Source organism: Trachinotus anak, unplaced genomic scaffold (assembly GCF_046630095.1).
Source record: "Trachinotus anak isolate AG129_WGS33_773 ecotype Australia unplaced genomic scaffold, CSIRO_AGI_Tana_v1 ptg000032l, whole genome shotgun sequence".
In the NCBI taxonomy this organism is placed as follows: Eukaryota; Metazoa; Chordata; class Actinopteri; order Carangiformes; family Carangidae; genus Trachinotus; species Trachinotus anak.
In genome coordinates this window covers 10,484,362-10,497,765 of record NW_027273883.1, presented here as the reverse complement: position 1 = coordinate 10,497,765, position 13,404 = coordinate 10,484,362, and positions in this window count along the sequence as shown.

Below are 13,404 nucleotides of genomic sequence, written 5' to 3'. Positions count from 1 at the left end.
CATAATTTGTACCAAAGATATGTACCATAGATGGATGATAAATTAATGGTGCTGGGCTCCCATGAGCTGCTAGGACAGCACTATTTCTCCAAGTCTCTTGATCTGTATTGGAGGTATGCGCACCGCTCTTCAAAAGGATATTCCCTTTTTTGTTTTTTTGGTAAAGGTGGTGGAACATGCCGTCTAACAAGCTCTATGTCCCACTGGCGTTCAGTTGGGATGAGATGGCGAATATGAAAGATATGGAAAGAAATTGTTTTCATACCCATGAAACTATTCATGACCGCTCACTCTCTGTATGGAAGTTGTATTCATTATGTCTCTGCACTCATGCATTCATCCTTTTTGTCACTTTGTCAGCAGATAAACAAATAATCAAAAGAAAAGCCACTTGTAGCTGCACCACTTGCTTACATGGATAAATAAGAGCTATTCATTTAAATAAAACGAGCAAAAATAGTTGAGCATTAATCAGGACCACTGTACTTACAATAGAGCTACTCCTGCACTGAGAGTGACAGACTTCCCAATCAGCCTGGGTTTTTCTGCACTTGATTATGTGTCTTTGTGCCTGTGCGAGTAAATGAGTAAAACCAGCCAGTCAAGGCCACCTCACCAAAACAGTGCCAGATGTTTCATTCCCCAGTGATGACACAACATTTGAACGACTGAGTGCCTCTTGGGTACTCATCCAAACTCCCTCCCCTTCATCATCCCTCATTTCATTCAATCCGAAATCACATTTCTGGGCACGTGTGCAACCTTGCCGTCTCATACACAAACATACACACTGACACAGACACAACCGCCTACATTCAAAGGGCTGCCAGGGAAACACTTGAATAACAACATGTTTTCACAGAGTGAGGAATGGCTCAACTGATCGTTCAGTCGGAGTAAACAAGGCTTGATTTAATCGCATGACATTAGTTAGCATGTGCTAGCGAACATGGCATAATCTAATGAATCATGACTTATATGTGGTTTAGAGCTACTCAAGTTAATGAGGTGTATGTGCTAGTGTGTGTGTGTGTGTGTGTGTGTGTGTGTGTGTGTCTGACTGTTAGCTTGCCAGGGTGTGTCCAGATGTTCATTTCAATTAAGCCTGCAACCACACCCACAATTCTCCATAACCTTCAGGGAAACAGCTGGCTGAGATTTGAGTTTATCAATGAACTCCACAAGCACAGTCAGCAGATGCCATCATGACACAGAGATGTTGCTCCTTAGAACTTCTTAACATTAGTGGTCTAGTGTAGGTCTTTGTAATGTGGCAGATCTTAACCCTAATTGACCTCTGCCACTGCCAGCACCCTCAGGCTAAATAATGTGGCTAATACATCAGCATTAGTTAAACAGCTGGATACAGCTAATAACCTTTTTTATATATAGTCTATGCTAACAACCACAGTTTATGCTAACAACTAGTGCTGCATGGTGGGTTATCAGGCTGAAGTGTTGCTAGGCAATCAGTATGAACTGTATGCATAGATCCATTCTTGAAAATCTTGTAGGGGTTCTAATGTTTAACTAACAAAAAATATCCCAACTCAACTTCCACTTAATCTTTCAGTTGAGTCTTGTGTTCTTCATCAGTGAATGAAGTGTAGTTAGCATCTTTTATTTATGTTGTTTGTTAGCTTGTAACTGGCAGTGACTGACATAGTGCTAGTGGTTGTGCTAATGCAAACTCTTTCTCTCTCTCTCTACTGACAAAGTTCCGAGTTTATTTCTCCCACCCCCAGTCCCCCTAAATTGATGGGATTGGTTCCTTAGGTATATGACGTATGAAACCCTGGCTGTGTCATTTGTTCACTGCAGTTCCAAGGTGAAAACACACAGTCTTGACGTTGACTGCTTATTTCGCTCAAGATAAGTACTGTATTATATTAAAAAAAACATCATATGGTTAGAATCAAGGTTACAAACTTGACTGGAGTCTTTAAATCATATCAGTACCATTTTTGTTCAGTACAAAGGAAATTGAAAAAGAAAAGACAGCAGTGTTTTTTTAACAGGGTTACTTCCAAGAGCATCTGTTTATAGTTTAGCTACACTATCCTGTGTCTGTCTCTCACCTTGCTCCTCTGAGGATGTGAATGACCTGTGATTTACTGCTATAACATGTCTGTAGTTTAAATGAAAATGTGCTAATCCCTCAGGCTTTGCCAAGGATAAGGTTTGGCTTCAATTTTCTGTGTATGTGTGTGTGCAGTTGTGTTGCACGCTGCATGTTCCCCTATGTGTTAGCATGCATAACCTTGGGAGCTATCCTTCCTCTGAGCATCATGGGATGGCTCAGAGGACAGGGAATTAGCCAATCAGCCATTAGGGTCACCCCAGTCAAATGCCCCTAGAGACTTGCCGCTTCCCATCCCCCTCCCCTTTCATCTCACTCCTCATCACATTACTCATCTGTTCACACATTGCTTCACACACACACACACACACACACACACACACAGACACACACACACACGCACACATCCACTCAAGATGTTCCACATGAAAATGCAAATGTGCTACGCAAATTTCTAGGGTAATAAAATTTGAGTGTAACCGTTGTGTTCCAGCTAAAATCAGACTCATCACAAGTCCACAACAGAGAAAGACAGAAAGAAGGAGTTAGAACAACAGAGGAAGTGAAGTGTGGGAGAGAGGTGAGGATGAAGGGACCAAATAGAAATTTGTAGAGGACATAAGACAGGGTGACATACAAGAGAGAAAAGTGCAAGTGCAGCTCTTTTCTACCATTAGCAATTTCTCCTTCCTAGGTGCCTTGGTAATAATGATAATAATAATAATAGCAATAATAATAGCAAATTAGGCATAGAAGCATCTTTTTTATTAGTAGAAACTAAAATAAGAGCATTCAAATTGAATTTAAAATGGTTAAGTTTTTTAATAATAAGATATATATTCATAGATGTATGAAAGTGCATTTCAGAGGTTGATCTGCAGCTAAGCTTAAGGTCTGATTTCTCATAATGCAGAGCTTAATAAAGGGGGTGCAAAATGTCAAAAGGTCTTTGATAAGAGGTCGGTAAATGAACCTTTTTCCTAGAAATTACATTTTTTGACAACACAGATTAGTAGTATGTCAACATCATTTCTGGGGGACAGGTAAACAGGTGCATTTCTATACATACAATACACTGATTGGTCAGGAGAAGTGCAAACTCCTCTCCTGAGGGAGACAGGTAACCATTGTAGTTTGTGGAGGAAAGTGGTCGTGTAACCACACTCTCATTAGTATCCCAGCAGCAAGCTGGAGGCTCTGGCAGGAATCCAAAGCTATGGCTCACTGCAGTAGTTCAGCCTTGAAGAGATGAATGGACCAGCTTCTCAGCATCAGCGAGGAATTAAATGGGATGTAGCTTGGCAATGTTCTTGAGATGATAGAAGAAGGTTTTATAGAAATGTTTAATGTGTTTTGCATGCATCATCACCCTCTCCTTCTTTCTCTCTTTTTCCCTCTGAAAGTGAAGTTATGGGGAGTCTAAATACAGCAGTTATACTGGACTTTCAAAGTTCCTCTCCAGACATGTAAATATGTAAAAAATACTCTGCTATGATAAATATTTTGTTTAACGTGATTTTCCCACAAAAAAAAAAATCAAGAACTGTGGCTGACAGCTACGCTTACTTCCTCACTGAAAAATCTGGGTCAGGCCTTATGCCCCGCCCACCACCACTGCTTGTGCTCGGTTGACAGGTGAGACAGCAGTGCATATCAAGATGATACTCTGTACTCACAAGGTTTTGGTGACTGGTGAAGAAGCCGCACGAAAAAAGTTTTAGAGGGAACATCGGAGACACTCAGATACATGTTTGAGCCTCAGTCACACCCAGACTCAGATGAGGAGTCAGTAGTGCACCAAAATGGCAACTAGCACACATATCAGCGCAGTTAGCCTCTTTTATTTGTTTATGTTATTTGGGAGTGGCTGACACAGTGTTAGTGGTTGTATTAATGTAAACTCTTGCTCTATGTACTGACAAGGTTTCAGGTTTATTTTGTCTTCCCCTCATCCCTGAAAGCTGACAGGATTGCGTCATTAGTTTTGTTTTGAATGAAACCCTGGCTGTTTGAATCAGTTTTTATGACTGTCATTGGTTCAGTGCAGTTCCAGGGTGGAAATGCACAGCCATGGCTTATGCCATGCTTATTTGTCTTTATTTTGTATTATATAAAAAACATCATATGGAAATATAAACAAGGTCTTTCAGGGGGTCTTTAAATCATTACCTATGTGTACATACATATATATATATGTATGTGTACAACATATATATATATATATATATATATATATATATATATATATATATATATATATATATATATATATATATATATATATATATATATATATATATATGTACTACCCTATACTGGACATGTGTGGATGTGTATGTACTGCAGGTGTGACAGATGAGTAATGTAATGACAAGTGAAATGAAAGGGAGATTGGAGGGAGGAGTGCTGGTTGTTGCCAGGGTGACCTCCTCCAGTCTCCAGGGTCATTTGACGGGGTGACCCTGACAGCCAGCATTCCCTTTACTATTCCATACTACACCTTCTGTATCTGCTGAATGACCAGTGTCTCAGTGAAGCTCGCCGTCGTATGGACAGTACCTGTCATACAGATGACATGGCTCTCACAGACCATCAGCTTACATTTGGACTGCAGCCTTTGACTGTACGAATGAGTGCACACAGAGGGGACAAAGCAGTGGCCGGTGGAGAGCCAATTATCTAGTCACTCACACACACTCCACACTCCCACTGAGGGAACAGTGTCTGTGAGAGTCTTACAATAACGAGCACACAGCAGCCTATTTCTGTCAGAACAGAGCTCAGGATAAGGGCACAAATACACATCCAGCGGACAAGCCTTGGGGACAGAAGACACAGAACCACACACATGGGCACACATTAAGCTATGAATGCACACACAGATGATACACACTCAGAAGGCAAATGAACAACCAAAATTAGCACAAAGAGTAAAGGCATTTATTAATTATTTTTATGCATTTTTCTGCAATCTTTACCTTTTAGTTATGTGGGTGTGCTCATGTGTGTTTAAAATATGCTTGTCAGTTGTGGTCCAGTAGACATGGACTGTGGTACAGTGTGGGGTCTCATGTCTGAAGTGACTGGGTGCAGCAATAATGAAAATATTGCTGAGTTTGCCTCGCCAACATTGAGTTGGGCTAGCACTCAATCACACTGACTCATTGGGCGCAGCAGCAGCATGCCCCCAGTGACACATGCACACACACACTCATACATGCAAAGACACAAACACACATCACATATACATGCACACACACACACACTGCCAGTCCCGTGGCTAGAGAACACATACTGACGCACACAGCGCATGCACAGATCTGCTGACGCACACACAGGCGAGCAGCATATTCAGACACTAATTTCTTTGGTGCAATCTTCCTCTTACATAAAAAGGGCAGACACGCACAAATACAAACTCACACAAACGTAGTCTCATTCTATCATCTGGAACAGAATCAGGTCACACACAAGGCAACACATCTGGTGGGGCCATGCACAGCACTGCTGTGCCTGCTGCTGACACCACACAGAAGAGGACTAGTAACCTCACTATGAAAGTGACTGCATCATTAGGCTATCATTGAGATTATGTAGTTTATAATCAACGGGTGTTAAACACTGAACGAAAGAGTGTCTTCACAAGCATAATCACCCCTGTATCTCACTTTAGTTTAAATAGTTCTGTCTACATTTTATTTTTGGAACAGCCAGTTTGACATTTTGAAGATACACTTGTCCACTTTCATGCCTAAAGGTACATAGGAAGATTGATACCACTATCACGTCTGTACAATAAATATGAATTTACAGCTAGGACATCACCTTAGCTTAGCTTAACAACTGTAAACAGGGGGAAACGGCTAGCCTGGCTCTCTATGAAGCTAACAAACTCTACCTACATATTTATACCATAGCTTTTCCTTTTTACAGTTTTCCTGGGGATTGAACAAACAAAAGATTATGTGTCAGTTGGTAAACTTTAGAGATGCTGGTAGACAGATTACCTTTGGAGTGAGGCAGGTTGTTTCCAGTATTTATGCTAAGCTAAGCTAACCATCTCTTGGCTCTAACTTCATACTTACCATACAGACAGGGGAGTGGTATCTGTCTTCTCATCTCAACTCTATTCAAGACAGTGAATAAGCATATTTAGGTTTACGTTTAAAAATGTCTTTGTTTTTTAAGGAGTCTCCCATTTTCTTGGAAAAACAGTCTGTGGAAATCTGAGACCCCTTTTTTATCTTCTTCAACCACAATTTCTGTGTCCACATTATTGCCACTTCTAAATCTGAGTCCTATTCTTATTCCTCTCCTTTCATCCCTTTCAGAGAAATTCTTATGCAACATAAGAGTGTGGCATGCTTTCAATTTAATCTGGACGGGATGACGTCTGCATGTATGTCACAGACGCAGAAAGAGACAGAGGTGGAGTGAGGCAGAACTACGCAGCTGAACTTTTAATCCTCTTAGTGTCCTCAACTATCTATCTCTTATTCATCCTTCTGCATCTATCTATTTATTTATTTATTGTATCATGTGTGTTATGTATAGTAAATTACCTTTGTGGTAAAGCATAATACATTTTTTCACCTTTCTTAGCATGAATTTTCTCTCATCCTCCAAATTCCCTCCATCATCCCAGCACTTTCTGTACCAACCGTTCTTGTCCTTCCTTCATCTGCCCCCTCTGTGTGCTCTTCCCTCTCTACCCTCTCCATCCGTCGGCCCCCCTGCAAGGTCGTTCCCAAGGACGGCCTGCTCCCAGCATCCCCTGCCTGATTGGCTGATAGCTATTAAAGGGCCAGCTCTCCCACTGAGCACATGGCTCGACTCAAGCTCCGCTACAACACTGTCATTGTTCCCATCACTCCTGAGGCTGCTCACTGTGCTCGCGACACACACATACACACACTTACTGGCTCACATGTACATGCAGAAGTGAATCCAAAGACACACTCAGCTAACATAAGATGCTGACAAAATGTCTGACACACTCACATTCATAGACTATCCTGTCTCTTAAATCAGGTTGGGGCTGCTTGCTGTACTCTACATGACATGTCACTTATCAGACTGACAAAAGATGCTTGCTTGCAAATATGCAAACTTACGCACGCAATGAAAAAAAACCACTTACAGACAGTCAGCACCGTTTGAACCACGCAAACCTCTTCCTTTACAATAAGTGAGCGTGACATACAACAACCTCGGCAGACCTGAAAAACACAAAGCAGCCAGCTTCAAAGCAGCTTGAGCAGATAGACAGTCAGCAAAATGGCCACCACTGTGAACAAATTTAGCCAAATGGTCTCGCTGGAATTAAAAGAGGATTACAGGGTGGTTGTTAAAACATAAGAGTACAATTCTGAAATATTCCTGCCCTCTTTAAAAGGTTTTTACAAAGTCCATCAGTCCCCAACTTAGGCGAAAAGCTAAGCTAAGAATCTGCTGATCTGTTGAAGAATCATAGCACCCAAACACCATTTTCCCTCATCCTAGTGACCTTTATATCTCTTTCTACCCAACCTCAATCAGCCAAGATTACTGAGAACACCTACCTTAAATAAAATAGTCAAAGCATTTTACTGTGAGACGTAAGGTGTTGAAAGAGAAGAGAGAATGAAGAGAATGAACAAATATGAAAAAAAAAAAACTGCACAGTGTGTTGGAGCATTATATTTATGTTACTTAAAACATAATGAGCAACTAATATATTACAAAAAAAACTTTGAGGATTTCCTCAAACGCTCATTCTCTGACTGAGAGGCTTCGGTGAGGCCTCTTCATTTCCTTATTTCTGTCAGAATGAGTCATTTGAACTATTGTAAGAATAGCTCACAATATCAAAGAAATTAACTCCCTACAAGGTAGGAATGCTTCTGTTATATATAAACTTTATGTAATCAGGCAACCTTATTGCGATTTGTATCTATTTTTTGAAAGAGACCACAATTATACCCGAACTAGTACTGCCTAAATGAATATATACAAATGGAAATACATATGGAAAATCTGTAGTTATGTAAGTATTGAATTGCGTACTATAATTACAAGACCGAAAAGAAAGAAGAGCTATAACTGTAGAGCTTCACAGATAAATATCATGAGGTGATTATTTCTTCTAGTCGGTAAGGAAGTGCATCCAAGTTAATGAGAGAGCAGTGATGAGCACAAAATTTGGTTAACAGGGTTTAGCTGATGAAGTAATGATCAGTATTTAGCCTAGTTTTATTTTTAATTCTTGAGTCAAATGCTGATTATGAATCTTGAATGATAGTTGGATATCAAGCAAGTTTCCTAAATATTTGTACGAGAAAGAGTGATATGGGTGCCATTTCAGGTTTTTATGGCAGGATATTAGCATATTAGTGTTTATGAAGTCTTAATGGGAGTTTAAGTGGGCCTCTAAGTGCATCCTAAGAATAAACACCTACTAAAAGGCAGTCACATAAAATGAAAAACAAGTAAATGCATGTTTGCTTTCTAATGGCCTTGTAGACGGAGAGACTTCATTAAATGCTCTTTAGTTTCACCCATAAGTCTTTCAATCATTCCTCTGTGTTTATAAAAAGATATTATATTGAAACCACTGACTGCAGCACAAGACGTTCACATCTGATGATCTTTCGGGGAAATGCATTAGTCAAACCACCTGAAAGCAATGAATATTTCAACAATCAAATGCACTTAAATCAGAAAAACATTTTTGAAAGAACACAGGCCAACTGCATCTTCACATTAGGAGCATGGTGTTCCCAGGCCTTTGTTTGCTGTTTGCAGGGATTACTGAGGCTGGCTGGTAAGTGGTATTCTGTAGCTAAGATGTAGGTGTATTTAAAAAAAAAAAAAAACACATGGTATTGAAGGTAGAGTGGAGCAGAGTTTTGCTGCAGTGGTTTTGGTGCTGAAAGGACAGCTACCAGAGGAGGCGGAGGAGGAGGAGGAGGAGGAAGAGGAGGAGGGGTCAGGGAGGACGGAGGAGAGGGGAAATGCTATAGAACCAGATGGAGTGAGAGAGGAGGCAGATTGAAGTCATGTGTGCATTTCACATGAGCTGGTGAATAAGTCTAATATACTGTCTATGACATTTTGTACATCCATGTGTGCGTTCAGGTGTATGAGTGTATCCTTTCTGGATGTATCAAGAGCACTATTTGCCCTTTGACTTAAAAAAATAAACTTAACCTTCTTCTCCACAACTTGAAGTTTATTCTCTCTTTTTCTTAGACACAAACCAGACAGTTTCATGTCATAGCAAGAAAAGCAGGGATTTAACATGATAACATGGTAAATGGCTGCATTATGTGCCCCACGTCGAGGGCCTGTGTGGTGTGAATGTTGGCATTCATTACTGGGACATTCAAACGGTATGGAGCCATTGCTATTGTTTTTAGTGAGACCAGTGCTTTTCCTGCCATGACAAGTTCAAATGTTGCCAGGATCTTAAAATACTAAGGTCATGAGTGTATGTGTATCTCCTGTACTGTTTCCACTGTCAGGAATAAAATAAAATGAGCTCTGAGTCATCACAGGCCCTGTATACCCATGGTATACCCTCACAAGTGATTTCAGTTATATTGGTCGATTTGATTTCCTCTCTCAGCACCGCGTGTGGGTGTGCACAGACTGGAGTTGATTGAAATCTCCCTCATTCTCTGTTTTCTTATTTTTTTTGTTGGCTTTAAACAAATCAAATTTGAACATGCTGAGTCCAAAATACCAGCATCATAAAAGCATATAAAATGCTCACCGTGTGTTTATTTCTAATTGCAGATTGTTACCTCCCCAAGGTTTATAAAACCAGAGAATTCTCAGGACACTTCAGACACAACCTCAGTTTCCTCTGTGGTAGAAACAGCCCTGTTGGAATTTACCTGTATTGGAATGGCCGTAATTAAATACAGTATTTTTATTTTTAGGAAACAAAAGATGAAAAATGTTACCCATGCTGTCATGAAATAGTAGTTTCATAACCGAATGAAATGGTGGTGAAAACCAAATAAAAATCATGCGGGAGCCAGATTTTGAAGGAGCTCAGTATACATTCATGTGTTGTTCCACCTGTTTTTCTTCAGGCCGTGACATGTTCCCAACATATTCAACATAGTTGGCTGCTCTTTCACCAAACAAATACTGATACAACAAATCACTATAAATCTCCTTTTCTCATTCTCTGTTTCTAGCCAGTTGTGTGCCTGTGTTTTCACTTACACATGCACACGTGAATGGATTTTGATTCCAGACGAACCTACAGTTCATTATATTGGCAGATTCCTGTTCTCTCCCCTGTTTTTTCTGCATTCTTTATCAGATTTCTGATTAGAGACTCTGCCCTACCCCTGTCTCTGTTTTCCTCTCCTTTACCCTTTACCACACATCAGCCATTTCATGATAGCTGAACCTTCATTGATAGTCCTGTGTCACTCTTTCCACACTAAATCCCAGAGGAATTTTCCACCACCCACCAGCCTCCTTCCTGCTTCATCTCTTACTCATTTCTTGTCCTCTCCATCCCCTCCCTCCCTCCTCCTCCTAACCCTAACCCATGTGTCTTTACACAATCCATCCCCTGTGATCTCAGCCCTCTCCTCTTTTTGTTCCTGCCTCTCTCTCTCTCTCTCTCTCCTCTCCTCTCTGTCTGTCTGTCTGTCTCTGCCTCTTTTCCTCCCTTCTCCCTGGTCTGGACACTGTGACTGGAACACAGATTATGTCATTTATAAAACCGGATTAGCTAGGATCACCTTCACACACGCACATATACATGCGCACAAATACAAACGACATAGCCAAAAGTATGGGGACACCCTTTTGCATACGTCTAGTTTAGGACTATTTTTCATGGTTTAAGACGAAATCTTAATATAAATGTAACTCAGTGCCCCTGTGCACATAAAGAAATGGCTTCTTTGGAGTTTGTTGGAATAATTTTACTTGCCTGCACAGAGCCGTGACTCTAACCTCATCCGACAACTTTGAGAGGACCTAAAATGTCGACTGCAAGCCTGGCCTTATCGCTCATCACCAGTGCCCACAACCTCACACGAGCTTTTGAGGCTGAATGGGAGCAAATCCCTGCAGCCAGGTTCCAAAACCTTACAGAAAGCCGCCCCAGAGGAGGAGAGGTTGTCATATCAGCGTGTTAATGACCACGGTTTTAGAATTACATATCCAGAAATCACATGAAATGTTGGGGTTTCCACACACGTTTGGCCATGAAGTATATGTATACTTAGATACACTAGCACATACCACACACACACATGCTATTTTAGTCTGAGTCACACATATTTTCCTGAATCCTACACACATGACCTATGACACTAAATCCTCATGACATATGATATTCATCTGCCGCTCTGACTCACACAGAGCACCTTAACGTCACACTTTCCGAAATCACTGACCGCGCACACTATCACACTATCACACTATCACACTCAGTCTCTCTTGGCTGTGTCCCATGTGTTCAGCTTCTCTCCAAGACGCACAAATCAGCTTCATGTAAATTAGCATGACACAGCACTGTCTGCATGATCAGCATCCACACAGAGACAGAATCAGTTAGAATAACAGTACCAGTGCTCTCTCTGTGTCATCTCTCTCTCCTTCTCTGTCTTTCTCCCTCCTGTTCTTTCCTCCCCGCATCCCCCTCACCCATCCCTCAATTTCTGACTCAGCAGAACGAGTCAGAGACAAGGTCATCTGACTGCTGTTGCTGTGGAGACGGAGAATTCAGGGTTTTTTCCCTCCCTCCCATCCTTCCTTGTGCTGCAAGGCAGGGGGGAGTTGTGGGGTAGTGGGGGGCAGGAAGGAGCGAGTGAACATGAAGGTATGACAGAGGTTAAGAAAGGATAGCCTACTAGTGGCAGCCATTTTGGTTGAAATGAGATTGAATAGATCTTTATTAACAGCAGCATGGTGACAAAGTCACCCTCATGGGCAGCACTGTGGGCTTCAGGATCAAATTCTTGTAGTCCTTACTGCCCATTGCCTGTATTCTATACATGTCTCAACACCTCTAATGTGCAGGAATCTTTTTAAGAGATTCAGTGGGATTTTTGATTATGTTGCAGCCTTAAAACTGGCTACATCAAGATCTTTTATAGTCACAAAAAAAGGCTTTAATCAGTGTTTCTGTTTTTTGTGCATCCCTTGTATAGCTTAACATCCATCCCCAAATTTTTGGAGGTTGGTTCACGTAAATGAAAACAGAGGGATTATTTTGCATTATAAGAACCTTGAAAGCAAAAATAAAAAAGTTTAATTACTTTGTTGTACTGCTTAGGTTTGTACTGCATGACACTGCCAAAATATAGGAAGCCACCAGATTTTAAAACAAGACATTCTTTTTGAAATTGGACACAAGGACTAAAACACAAAGTCTGATCTCTTGATACATAGAGTGTACTGTATTACATGTGTTTGCATTTTCATGTTGGTGTTAGCAGTGAAATTTCTACAGAGTGCGAGCCTCCTACAGACAAGCCAGTGTTTAGTAAAAAATTTGACGTGACGACCAATAATTGCAGTAGCTTAGTAGCCAATTATAAAAACTGTGCAAACCTTTTTTTGAAACCAGGCCTGGGTCAAACAGTAATATAAGTGTCAACATTTAACATCCTGTGAGTGCTGTATGAGTGGGATTTGCAGCAGAATGTGTACTTGAAACTTTACCCTGTCCATCTGGTCATTCAAGAAGGTTACAAAAACTACAAAATTACCACAAACAAAATGATTACTCACTGCAAAATGAAATTCTTGCCATTAGTTAGTCATCTGGCCGATTTCAGATGACTTGAATAATAAAACCATCTACACCATAACAGCATGTTTGAAGAGTGTTGTAGTTGACTATCCTCTAACCCTGAGCTGACCCTGTTTTGATGCTCCGGGGCTTTATGGTGCTGTGTGGTCATCATCTGGGCCCACAGCGAGGAGGGCAGTGAGGCATGGCCACAATCTGCTGCAGGGAGAGCACGCATGTCTCTCTGCTTTGCCTTGCAAAACAGGCAGGGCATTGCATGCATTTGTGCGTAAGTGTGTGTATGCAAGTTAGGGACTCCTCGTGTGTGCTCCTGCTGCTGCATCATCTCTTCAGTGAAATGCACAGAGGAAAAACGTGACCAAAGGCCTGCAATGGCATCTCACTACTGCATATGGGGCAGCTTTCTCCTGCTCTCTCATGTCTTTAGATCTCTTTGGTGCTGTTACAGAAAAATACTGTCCATCTATCCCTTTTCTTCCATGTCCTCATATTTTGTTCTTTCTAACTACACTTGCCCTTGGCATGACTCCCATCTCTGTCATTTTAGTGCCACTCT